This window comes from Oryctolagus cuniculus, chromosome 3 (genome assembly GCF_051225735.1).
Source record: "Oryctolagus cuniculus isolate XC-2025 breed Fujian yellow rabbit chromosome 3, ASM5122573v1, whole genome shotgun sequence".
NCBI classification, from domain to species: Eukaryota; Metazoa; Chordata; class Mammalia; order Lagomorpha; family Leporidae; genus Oryctolagus; species Oryctolagus cuniculus.
The window spans coordinates 69,836,945-69,847,222 of NC_142869.1; positions in this window are offsets into that span (position 1 = coordinate 69,836,945).

Here is a 10,278-nt window from a genome sequence, read left to right on the forward strand (position 1 = left end):
TGCTTTATCTACTTCCTACAATTTTTAAAATTTATATATATATATATATATTTTTTTTTTTTTAAGAGGCAGAGAAAGCTCTCCTCTGCCAGTTCACTCTCCATATGTCCACAATGGCCAGGCTTGACTGGGTTGAAGCTGGGAACTGGGAGCTCAATCCAGGTCTCCCACATGTGTGGCAAGAGCCCAGTTACTTGAGCCGTCACTGCTGCCTGCCAGTGTCTGAATTAGTAGGCAGTTGGAGTCCGGAGTGTCTATGATATCCACTCTAATGTAGATCGTGAGTGTCTTAACCACTGTGGTAACCACTTACCTAACTACTTGTCTCATCCTTCTTACAATTTACAGGGGAAAGTAAGATTCATTTATCTACATTCTATTGATAATATTTAAAAAAATCATATTTGCCTCCAACCAGCACAAGCAGTTTTAAAGAATGTATTTGCTTATTTATTTCCATTTTATTGGAAAAGCAGAGACAGAGAGACAAAGATCTTGCATCTATTGGTTATTCTGCAAATGCCCACAACAGCCAAGACTGGGCCAGGCTAAATATAGGAGCACGGGTAGCAGGGAGACCCAAGTATTTGAGCCATCATCTACTGCCTTCTGGGGTGCACATAGCAGGAAACTAGCACAGGAAGCAGAGCCAGAAATCAAACCCAGGAACCCCAATGTGGGATCTGGGCCTCCCAACCAGTATCTTAATCAATGTGCCAAAAGCCCACACATAACATTATTTTTGAGATTATAAATCAGCTGAGATATATGTACTACATATACAAGAATGCTTTAAAAAGTTTATGGAAAAGGGCTGGCACCTGTGATGCTGGCATCCCATGAGGGCACCAGTTTGAGTCCTGGCCATTACACTTCCAATCCAGCTCCCTGCTAATGTGCCTGTGAAAGCAACAGAAAATGGTCCAAGTACCTGGACCTGAGCTGCCCACAGGGGAGACCTAAATGAAGTTCCTGGCTCCTGGCTTCTAACTGACCCAGTCCTAGCTATTGCAGCCATTTGGGGGAGTAAACCAAAGGGTAGAAGATCTCTCTCTCTCTCTCTCTCTCTCTCTCTCTCTCTCTCCCACTCTCTCTGTAACACTGAGTTTCAAATAAATAAATAGTAAAAAAAAAAAAGTTTATGGAAAAATGAAATTAAAAGATAAGCTTATTTTGGTGCAAAAAAAAAATCCTGAAAGGCATCCATAGTTTTCTCATGTTACAGATTTTTGATGAGCCTATTGAAGCCTTATCATATTCATGGATTAAAATTTTTTTGCACCAAAATAAACTTGTCTTTAATTTTACTTTCTGCAAAAATTTGAAGTTCCCTTGAACCTATACTTTTATCATGCCATAACTTATTTTTAAATGGTTCTATTCCGTTAAGAAGTATTTAAAATGTTTTGGCTTTTTAAAGCCTCTTTGAAGATTACAGGTTGGCCAGAGCAGATTGTAAAACTGCAGGGTTTAGCAAAGAAGTCACTTAAGCTAATTGAGAAGTGATGAAGGAGGAAGTTAATTGAGTGAATTAGTAGCTTGGTTACTGGAGTAAATTTTTCCTGATTGAAAGGAAACAAAGTGGTTAGACACAGACTTTGGACAGTGGTGGAAGCAATAGCAGGGAGGGAGAAGCTTGATTTTATTCCAAACAGGAAGAAGCAAAGAAGGGAGATATTAAAGAAAATAGATGTTATTAAAGACTTGGAAGTCATATTCCTTGAGATTCTGAACTAACACACAGAAGGGCAGAAACCCTGTAATGTCTACCATGACTTTGAAAGATTGATTTATTCCTAGCATGTCATAGGCCCAGAAGCTTTAAGCTTGATAGAAAAAGAGGTTTTTATGAAAAGTAAAAGTCCTAGTCAGGGCACTGGATTCTGTCCCGGTTGTCCCTCTTCCAGTCCAGCTCTCTGCTGTGGCCCAGGAAGTGCAGTGGAGGATGGCCCAGGTACTTGGGCCCTGCACCCCATGGGAGACCAGAAGCACCTGGCTCCTGGCTTTGGATCAGTGCAGTGCGCTGGCCGCAGCGGCCATTGAGGGGTGAACCAATGGCAAAGGAAGACCTTTTTCTCTGTCTCTCTCTCACTGTCCACTCTGCCTGTCAAAAAAAAAAAAAAAAAAAAAAAAAGTAAAAGAAGAATAAAGATTTTGTTAAAGAGTGGCTGTTTTAATGACATAGTAACAAAAGTACATATCTTGACCTATTTCACTATCTTTCAAGTTGGCTTGATTTTGTATACTTAATATACGTGTGTAATCAGTGTTTCAGGGTGGTAAGGTGATTAGAAATACGGTCTTCAAAGACAGACCCAGTCTGAATCGTAACACTGAGAACCAGTTCTCAGAGCCTCTGTTTCCTCATTTGTAGAAGCAGAGTAATAGCTGATAGTGGGTGGTGGAGAGGATTACAGAATGGAAAGAAGGCCTTGAGAATGTCCTGTGAGTCAGGATACCCAGATAAGAACTGGCTTACATCCAGTCTCTGAGCAAGTGGCGGTTACCAAGTAGCTCTCTGTGGTTGGAGTGGCGCTGTTCTTCAGTCCATTGGAAACTCACAAGACCACAGAGAGTCCATTCTCTCCATCAAGACAGGAGTTCTCTCTACGATGTCTATTTCTTGTACCCACACAAGGCCACAGCACTTCTTTGTATGTAGCCTACCTTGTTTTGGAATAACTCTCTATTAGGAAATGTTGCCATCTATTGTGTCAGAATCTAGCTCTAACTTCTTCTCGGGTCTGTGTGGTGTTTCCTGGAGCGCACACGGCCACTTCCTCATTTCAGTGGGTCAACAGGCCCTGCCCTCATTGCCCAGGCCTTCCCTTCGGCAGGCTCTTTTCTCCCCAGTCCCACTGTGGCATTGGGGGGACCCTTATGGGAAGGCTAGCTCTGAGTCTGATGGTGACTTTGGAGCCCAGCCCAATAAGAGCATAGTGTTCGCCTCTCCCTTCAGCATTGCTGATACTCTTGAGGGCATCAGCCGGGACGTCCATGCACACCTTTATTGCAGCACAGAAAGATGATGAAAGAGCTTTGGCAAGTTTTTGTTTAGGGTCAGGATGGAGGGCATAATTTAGACAGACACAATGACTCTTCACCGCTAGATGACACAAATCAAAGCAGGGCTGCTCTTTCCTCTAAGAAAGTGTCAACCAACAGAATAGAGACCCTTCTTGTCTCTGGTCTGGCCTTTCACCATAGAAACTTAAAAATGCTGGATTCTTTGTCAAGTACAGCCAAATCTGGAGCATGGGAAAATAGATTAGGACTTGGTCTCTCGTTTACAGAGTGATTTAGGAAACTCTTAAATGCGACTCCTACCCTCCATGTCCTTCCTCCTCGTGTTCTTTTTTAGAAGAGGATTTTAGGAGAAAAGTCTCAAGAATTACAGCATCTGAAGGTTTGTATTTGCAAATAATTTAACCCTGTCTTCCTTTATAGCCCTCTGGAGGTTGTATTTTCCAGGCTCTGATTTCAATAACAGCTACTGTTCATCAACCATTTATTATGAGGTATGGAATAGTCTTAAGCAATTTAGCATATGAACTAATCCAATCCTCAAAATAACCTTGGAGGAAGAGACTACTATTGTTGTCCTTTGTAGATGAAAGAAATAGGGAAGGGAATGGTTAGGTATCATGCACAAGGTTCAGTAGCTAGCAAGTGACCAAATACAGCTTCACACTGGGCGTGTGCACGGAGCAGCAGCACTGCACACCTTACACAGTATTCTCTTCCCTGTAAAGGACAATGGTGTGTTCTTTCTAAGCCCTGGCCTACGAAAGTTACCAGATAATTGTGACAACTTTAACAGCTTTTCACGGCCAGGGATGGTACTTCAGTGTTCAGCTGTGCTGTGGTCCAGTCTTCTACTTGAGTTCAGTTTGCTTGTGAAACAGACACAGAGGGAGCTGAATGACCCTGGCAGTTTTTTGATTGCTCAAAGAAACCGAGGAAGACTTAACCCAAAATCACCCTCCCCAAATTGTGTTCTTCAAAGTCAGTTAAGGTAGATTCTGTCTTGTCCCCCTGACTCGGCGCATCATAAAGTTCTCGAGACATTCTAGTGAGACGCCTTTGCCACCAATCAGTTTATTGCTTCTCAGCTTCAAATTCTTCACTGCCTGTTCTGCAAAAACTGAGCTGGGCCCTTTAAATAGTTTTCTTTTGCCAGCTAATATGATGCTAAGCTTTGTTACTAGAAGTTGCTGGTAAGATATTGCAAGATAAGGGGTTTGCTTCCCGGTTGCTGTGTGTCTTGCCTGTAGGCTTCCGCTAACACGCACTGCAATGGCCAGGGGCCTCTTTCTCAGTTACTCGATTTCAGCCCTGGTGTCTACTTATGTCTGTTCTGTGTTATTCAGTTCTCTTTACTTCTTTTTCTTTTAATTTAAGATTTATTTATTTGAAAGGTAGTCTACTTCTTACTAGTCATTCCCTTATTTTCCAATTTTCATTCTACTATTTTGGTAAATTCATATATATATATGGTTTATTTATTTATTTGTTTGAAAGGCAGCGTTACGGAGAGAGTGACAGAGAGAGGTCTTCCATCCACTGGTTCACTCCCCAGATAGCTGGCTGGGGCTGGGCCATGCCAAAGCCAGGAGGAACCTGGAACTCCATCTGGGTCGCCCATGTGGGTGCAGGGGCCCAAGCACTTAGGTCATCTTCTGCTGCTTTCCCGGGCGCATTAGCAGGGAGCTGGATTAAAAGCAGAGCAGCCAGGACTCAAACCAGCGCTCCCGTGGGATGCTGGTGTCACAGGTGGCAGCTTAAACTGCTGCACCACAGCGGCACTAGCCACTATTGATCACTCTTTGTAGTACATTTCCCCTGTTCAAATTACTGTGCAGTTTCTGTCTTGTGATTGATTTACCTGGTGCCTCCATTGTAGCATTCAAACACATGTCCTCTTCAACTATCGGGTTTAGATCACTACAGCACCCTGTTTAGTCAAGACTCTTATTGGAATTAAGAGTCATTGAATTCACATTAGTTTAAACAAAGAGTGATGTATTGGTTCAAAACTCCAAACCTCAGAAAGGACAGGATGATGGGTTCTGAGATCGAACACTGTCAGCTCTCTGCTCTGTCTTGTTCACTCCCTCTCTTTGCTCCCTTCAGCCATGTCCTGCCCCTGTTTCCCCTCACTGTCTCAGGCCATCTTCAACTGTGCAGTTAGACTCATGTCCACATTTGTATCCAAGCTTTATAATTTGGATTGGGATGACTTTCCCCTACTTATACTAAAAGATATATTGTTTTCTTTTATTCCCAATTAGAAAAACCCATTCCCCAGTTAGAAAAATCTGGCTAATCACTGAGTCCAGAGAGATAAGGTAAAATGGGCCCATCTTAGGAGTGGCCATAGTGATTAGCAGGGCTCAAAAGATTGACTTGTTTAAAGTGGTGAAATATTTGAATTTAAAAAAAATTGTGTAGGGGTTGGTGCTGTGGCTTGCAGTGCCAGTATCCTATACGGACACTAGTTCGAGCCCCCACTGCTCCACTTCCAATCCAGCTCCCTGTTAATACGCCTCAGAAGACAGTGAGCCAAGTGCCTGGGAAAGCAGTGGAAGATGGCCCAAATGCTTGGGACCCCACACCCACATGGGAGGCCCAGATGAAGAAGCTCCTGGCTCCTGGCTTCGGCCTGGCCCAACCCAGGTCATTGCAGCCATTTGGAATGTGAACCAGTAGATGGAAGACCTCTCTCTGTCTCTACTCTCTCTCTGTAACTCTGTCTCTCAAATAAATAAGTCTTTTTAAAAGAAATGTGTATATATGAGAAATGTGATTCTGGGGTTCAAAGTTATAGTAATTTAAGATAGAGGCTCAAGCCTCAGGAACTGAAAAAGTTGAAGTTTTTCTGATTAAGAAAAATGTTCTTTGTAGCACTTTCATGGCTAAGCAATGACTGCAGCGCCACCTTTTTCAACCAATTGACCAAGTTAATAATTGCTGTTATCAAACCAAAATGAGTCCGTTTGCCACACACATGGAAAAGCCAACACACCAAAACTATGGTCTTGGGTGGAACATTTCTTATGAGGTAGCCAAGCAAGGCATCAGAAACAATGCTCAAATCTGACTCCTTGACAGCCTGAAGAAAAGATATGTATTTGGAAAAGAGTGAGGGGTGGAAGTGGGATGTGGGAATTAATTGGTTATCTAAAAAGGTTGCAGGTTCCTCTGTGGTTCAGGTCCACTACAAGCTCCTTTGTACGTTGGAGTGTCTGTGAATCTAGCAGTCCAGACACTGCTTAAGGCACCCCAGTTCCACATCTGGGTTTGAAACCTGGCGCCAGCGCCAACCCCTGACTCCGGGTCGGGGCCTTCTGCCACATGCTGCATCTTGTACACACAGGCAGTTGGTCACCCACCTCTGTGGATTTATTTTCTCTGAATAAATTCAATTTGGCTGTAAATTCGCGCGCTACCTCTTCTCTATTCTGTGACTCTTTTCCTAACATTTTGATGCCCTGTGTGAGGAGGTACCAATCTGACTCTTTTCCTAACAGCAGCCATGTTGTAAAAGTGACAAGAGAAGTCAGGGGACAAAAACCCAACAACAGAGAGTGGAAACGGGAGCAGGAAAATGTGGACATTGCCAGAGTCTTTGATGGCACCATGGAGCTCTTCACCAAACCAGAAATCACCTCTATCCCTAGAATCCCCATGTGGAAAAATACATTCCCCATTTCATACAACCGAGAGAGTTGAAATCAGCTTTACATAGGAAGTAACGGGCTTGCATGGCAAATCAGATCCCTTTCACGAAGAAATCGGAGTGGTCATGGTAGGGGTAATGAAATCAGCTAGAGCATGTCTCACCTCAGGATCACCAGACATCACTGCCCCCAGGTAGGCCGTTGCGCACCTCTGTTCAAGTGGGTGCGGCCTTGGAGACATGGGGATGAGTCTTTTCTTCTCACCTTTTCAAAGCAATGTCATTTAGCAGAGAGACAGACATAGACATTTGAAATGCATTAGAGCCTTCACAGCCCATGTGGGCAGCTCTCATTTGGAATGCCATCTGCTGAGCTTCCAAAACTGTGCTCGACAGGTAATTGTAGCTGTGAGCAAGGCATTCAACCGACTGCAGCTATTTCATTTTCTCAACAGGAATGAAAGGATATATTTATATATATACTCCATATTGATATCTTCCTTTTATAGTTTTTTCTGTACTACACATTTTGTTCTTTAAATATATTTTATCTGATTCTTTCATTTTTACCTTTTAAAATTCTTTTTTTTTTTTTCCTTCATCACAAAGACTACAATCTCCTAAAGACGACATATTTGGGAACGTGTGTGCCGTGGTCTCAGACTCTCGGTGTAAAATCTTGGTTCTGCCATTTACTGTCTTTGCAGCTTTGGGCACGTTCCTTCATTTCTGAGTCTCAGTTCCTCCTCTATGAAGTGTGAATACTAACGTGTCCTTTCACACTGGCATCACTCACTTTTATATAACATTTTTATCCACAAGTTGTCACATTTTAAAATTACACTGATCTTAACTCGCACAGGGATTTTGGCTGGGAGAGAATGTTATTCCTTGGTTCTCGATGCCGGGATTCTCATTGGGAAGCAGCTGGCTCTTCCTTTCTTCCTCGTCACCTCGAGAAGAGGCAGGAGGAGTCGGCACTTCTGATTCATCAGGAATGGAGGACGGAGAGGACAAAGAGCCTCCCCCCATGCAGACATACAGAAATGCTAGAGAAATGTTACTGTGTTTGTGTTAATAGAAGAGAGACTCCAAGAAACAAAAGTATGAGGATCACTTCAAAAAGCAAAGCCCAGACTCACAGCCAGAGCGGTGAGATCCAGGGGTTCCCCGGAACTCTGGGGAAGAACTGGCCAGGGTGTTGGCCCCGCAGGATGCTGACACTCAGCACCCACGTAGCCGTGGGCCTGGTCTACTAGAGTCCCAGGTAGGGTAAATAAATACGGTCTACTTAGCAGTATCAGAATGAATAGCAAAATATTAAAACCAAGGGGAAACTCTTCAAAACAAATGAAGGGTGGATTGCCTACACTGGATAAACAACCAGACAACAAAACAGAAGTCAGAGGCAAAAGGGATCTCCAAAGAACTAACAGCAAATTACTCATTCTGGTATGAGGACACTTGAAAAAATTCATGGAAAATGGAGTTGAAAGAGAAACTGATTTTGCTGCAAAAAACATTGCAATCCATGCATGGGATGGGGTCTTCCAAAACTTCATGGGAGATGGCGGTAATGAAAAACAATTCATGAATTTCAACTTTTTACTCCCAAGTAAACTTATATTTTAATTCCATTTCCATTAAATTTTAAATGTACTTTCATATACTCCTAATAATGAAACTTCCAGATAGAAAAAGCAAAACTCACAAGAAAATTTTACAAATTCAGAATCATAGTAGAATTTAATACCTCTATCCAAAATTCTAGATTTAAAAGTTAAAAAAAAAAACAACAGTAAGTCTCTTGAAGATTTAAACCACATAATTATCCACTTCATATACAAATACGACCATTCCTCCAATATTATAACATGCTCATTTTTTTTTAAGATTTATTTATTTACTTGAGAGGCAGAGTTACAGACAGAGAGAGGGAGAAACAGAGAGAGAGAGATCTTCCATCCTCTGGTTCACTCCCCAAATGGCCACAACAGCTGGAGCTGGGCCAATCCAAAGCCAGGAGCCAGAAGCTTCTTCCAAATCTCCCACATGGGTGCAGGGGCCCAAGCACTTGGGCCATCTTCCACTGCTTTCCCAGACCACTAGCAGAGAGCTGGATTGGAAGAGGAGAAGCTGGGACATGAACCAGTGCTCATACAGGCACCACAGGCAGAGGCTCAACCTACTACACCACAATGCCAGCCCTGCTCATTCTTTTTTTAAAAAATATTTATTTATTATTTGAAAGGCAGAGTTAAGAGAGAGAGGGCAGGGGCCCAAGCACCTGGACCACCTTCTGCTGCTCCCCCAGGTGCATTAGCAGGGGGATGAATCAGAAGTGGCACAGCTGAGACTCAAACTGGCATCCATGTGGGCTGCTGGTGTCACAGGCACAGGTGGTGGCTTAACCCATTGCACCACAATGCCGGCCCCTACATACTCATTCCTTTCAAGCTCTCATAAACTTAAAAACAATAACAGCAAATCATATATTAGCCAATAGAAGATGAGAATTAAAAAATTGTTATATTTATATGAGCCAAATATAATAAACTTTGAAGTGAATAATTAAAAAGGTGGTAAATCAGTGTTGGCAGTTAGCCTAGTGGTAGAAACACCCAACTCCCACAACGGAGCACCTTGGTTCAGTTCCTGGCTCCACTTCTGACTCCAGCTTCCCGCTACTGCAAACCCTGGGAAGCAGCAGTGATGGTTCAAGTAACTGGGCCCCTGCCTCCCATGCTGGAGACCTGGGTTGAGTTTCTGGGTCCCAGCTTCAGCCCAGGCCAACTCCAGCTTTTGTGGGCATCTGGGAAGTGAACCAGTGGTTAGGAGCTCTCTCTCTCTTATCTGCTTCTCAAATTAAAAAAAAAAATTTAAGATGTCAAATTAAAACCCTCATGTACTACAGAAACTAAAACATAACTTACTTTTCAAAGTAAATCAGTTTAAATAATTTAGTTATCAAAGAAAAATTAATATAGAAATAAAATATATAGAATGGAACGAATGAAATACTAATTAAAATTTGAATATAGCTAAGGAGTTAGAATTTTAAATGTATGTGTATCAGATGAAAGAAATATTAAAAATAAGCCGGTGCCGCGGCTCACTAGGCTAATCCTCCGCCTTGCGGCACCAGCACTCCGGGTTCTAGTCCCGGTTGGGGCGCCGGATTCTGTCCCGGTTGCCCCTCTTCCAGGCCAGCTCTCTGCTGTGGCCAGGGAGTGCAGTGGAGGATGGCCCAAGTGCTTGGGCCCTGCACCCCATGGGAGACCAGGATAAGTACCTGGCTCCTGCCATCGGATCAGCGCGGTGTACCGGTGCAGTGCGCAGGCCGCAGCGGCCATTGGAGGGTGAACCAACGGCAAAGGAAGACCTTTCTCTCTGTCTCTCTCTCTCTCACTGTCCACTCTGCCTGAAAAAAAGAAAGAAAGAAAGAAAGAAAGAAAGAAAGAAAGAAAGAAAGAAAGAAAGAAAGAAAGAAAGAAAGAAAGAAAGAAAGAAAGAAAGAAAGAAAGAAAGAAAGAAAGAAAGAAAGAAAGAAAGAAAGAAAGAAAGAAAGAAAGAAAGAAAGAAAGAAAGAAAGAAAGAAA